The sequence below is a fragment of the Dicentrarchus labrax genome, unplaced genomic scaffold (assembly GCF_905237075.1).
Source record: "Dicentrarchus labrax unplaced genomic scaffold, dlabrax2021, whole genome shotgun sequence".
Classification (NCBI taxonomy): domain Eukaryota; kingdom Metazoa; phylum Chordata; class Actinopteri; family Moronidae; genus Dicentrarchus; species Dicentrarchus labrax.
Genome location: NW_026136937.1, coordinates 34,461 through 37,581, shown reverse-complemented (window position 1 = coordinate 37,581; position 3,121 = coordinate 34,461).

Genomic DNA, 3,121 nt, shown 5'->3' with positions numbered 1-3,121 from the left:
GATGGCCCGTGCACTGTTGGGATCCACTTCGGTGGGTCCCAGCTCCTAGTTTCTCACCTAACTTAGCCAGCGCCTCCTTGGACATATGCCTGGTCCTCCCACCCATATAAAGCTATGCTAAGCTAACCCTAGTCCCTGCTCTACCCCAATTTAACATCAGTCCCAATTTGTCACTCTGATTTCCATTAATTGGCCTATCCCCTAGCCCATTTTGTGGCCCTAAACCTAAGGTCCTACAACCCCAATTAAGTCCAAACCCCAAAATCCCAGCCTCAAAACCCTAGCCTTACCTTATTCCGTGTTGAGGGAGCTCCACGAAGTCCATGAAAACCTAAAGGGAAAAGGAAAAAAGTCCAGAATTAAAGTACACAAAGCCACATTTAAGCACGATTAGACGGCATAAAAGTACAGGAAATATTGAATCACAAAATGTGAACACATACAGGTTAAAGGAAAAGAATGAGAGTTGGGTGATGGGAAAGGAAATGATAAAGGAAAGAGGACATACGGTTACACGATAACAATTATAAACAAATGGAAATACGGAATTTGGACAAAAGTAACAGGACACGAATGTTCGGAGAGCAGGAGGAGCCTATAAAAGGCAGAAACAGACAGGAACACAAATCAGTTTGGCACGAACCTCTGAGGGAGCAACCTCTCCTCACTGTAACCCATATAGGGGACATACTTACCTGCATGCTGTGGCCTTAAGCCTGAGGAAGTCCCAAGAAGCGGACGAAACGTCGCGGCCGGCGCCACCTATAGACATGCAGAAGAAAAACACTGGTTAACCTACATTTAAACAAGGGAGGGAATTACAAGAGCCAAACATTATACTTCATATAACAAAGGCGAACCTGTCTAACATGATCTAAATAGTAGATTATACAAACCCATACTTGGAAGATGGCGACGGAGGACTGGACGTCCCTGATGATGGCCCGTGCACTGTTGGGATCCACTTCGGTGGGTCCCAGCTCCTAGTTTCTCACCTAACTTAGCCAGCGCCTCCTTGGACATATGCCTGGTCCTCCCACCCATATAAAGCTATGCTAAGCTAACCCTAGTCCCTGCTCTACCCCAATTTAACATCAGTCCCAATTTGTCACTCTGATTTCCATTAATTGGCCTATCCCCTAGCCCATTTTGTGGCCCTAAACCTAAGGTCCTACAACCCTAATTAAGTCCAAACCCCAAAATCCCAGCCTCAAAACCCTAGCCTTACCTTATTCCGTGTTGAGGGAGCTCCACGAAGTCCATGAAAACCTAAAGGGAAAAGGAAAAAAGTCCAGAATTAAAGTACACAAAGCCACATTTAAGCACGATTAGACGGCATAAAAGTACAGGAAATATTGAATCACAAAATGTGAACACATACAGGTTAAAGGAAAAGAATGAGAGTTGGGTGATGGGAAAGGAAATGATAAAGGAAAGAGGACATACGGTTACACGATAACAATTATAAACAAATGGAAATACGGAATTTGGACAAAAGTAACAGGACACGAATGTTCGGAGAGCAGGAGGAGCCTATAAAAGGCAGAAACAGACAGGAACACAAATCAGTTTGGCACGAACCTCTGAGGGAGCAACCTCTCCTCACTGTAACCCATATAGGGGACATACTTACCTGCATGCTGTGGCCTTAAGCCTGAGGAAGTCCCAAGAAGCGGACGAAACGTCGCGGCCGGCGCCACCTATAGACATGCAGAAGAAAAACACTGGTTAACCTACATTTAAACAAGGGAGGGAATTACAAGAGCCAAACATTATACTTCATATAACAAAGGCGAACCTGTCTAACATGATCTAAATAGTAGATTATACAAACCCATACTTGGAAGATGGCGACGGAGGACTGGACGTCCCTGATGATGGCCCGTGCACTGTTGGGATCCACTTCGGTGGGTCCCAGCTCCTAGTTTCTCACCTAACTTAGCCAGCGCCTCCTTGGACATATGCCTGGTCCTCCCACCCATATAAAGCTATGCTAAGCTAACCCTAGTCCCTGCTCTACCCCAATTTAACATCAGTCCCAATTTGTCACTCTGATTTCCATTAATTGGCCTATCCCCTAGCCCATTTTGTGGCCCTAAACCTAAGGTCCTACAACCCCAATTAAGTCCAAACCCCAAAATCCCAGCCTCAAAACCCTAGCCTTACCTTATTCCGTGTTGAGGGAGCTCCACGAAGTCCATGAAAACCTAAAGGGAAAAGGAAAAAAGTCCAGAATTAAAGTACACAAAGCCACATTTAAGCACGATTAGACGGCATAAAAGTACAGGAAATATTGAATCACAAAATGTGAACACATACAGGTTAAAGGAAAAGAATGAGAGTTGGGTGATGGGAAAGGAAATGATAAAGGAAAGAGGACATACGGTTACACGATAACAATTATAAACAAATGGAAATACGGAATTTGGACAAAAGTAACAGGACACGAATGTTCGGAGAGCAGGAGGAGCCTATAAAAGGCAGAAACAGACAGGAACACAAATCAGTTTGGCACGAACCTCTGAGGGAGCAACCTCTCCTCACTGTAACCCATATAGGGGACATACTTACCTGCATGCTGTGGCCTTAAGCCTGAGGAAGTCCCAAGAAGCGGACGAAACGTCGCGGCCGGCGCCACCTATAGACATGCAGAAGAAAAACACTGGTTAACCTACATTTAAACAAGGGAGGGAATTACAAGAGCCAAACATTATACTTCATATAACAAAGGCGAACCTGTCTAACATGATCTAAATAGTAGATTATACAAACCCATACTTGGAAGATGGCGACGGAGGACTGGACGTCCCTGATGATGGCCCGTGCACTGTTGGGATCCACTTCGGTGGGTCCCAGCTCCTAGTTTCTCACCTAACTTAGCCAGCGCCTCCTTGGACATATGCCTGGTCCTCCCACCCATATAAAGCTATGCTAAGCTAACCCTAGTCCCTGCTCTACCCCAATTTAACATCAGTCCCAATTTGTCACTCTGATTTCCATTAATTGGCCTATCCCCTAGCCCATTTTGTGGCCCTAAACCTAAGGTCCTACAACCCCAATTAAGTCCAAACCCCAAAATCCCAGCCTCAAAACCCTAGCCTTACCTTATTCCGTGTTGAGG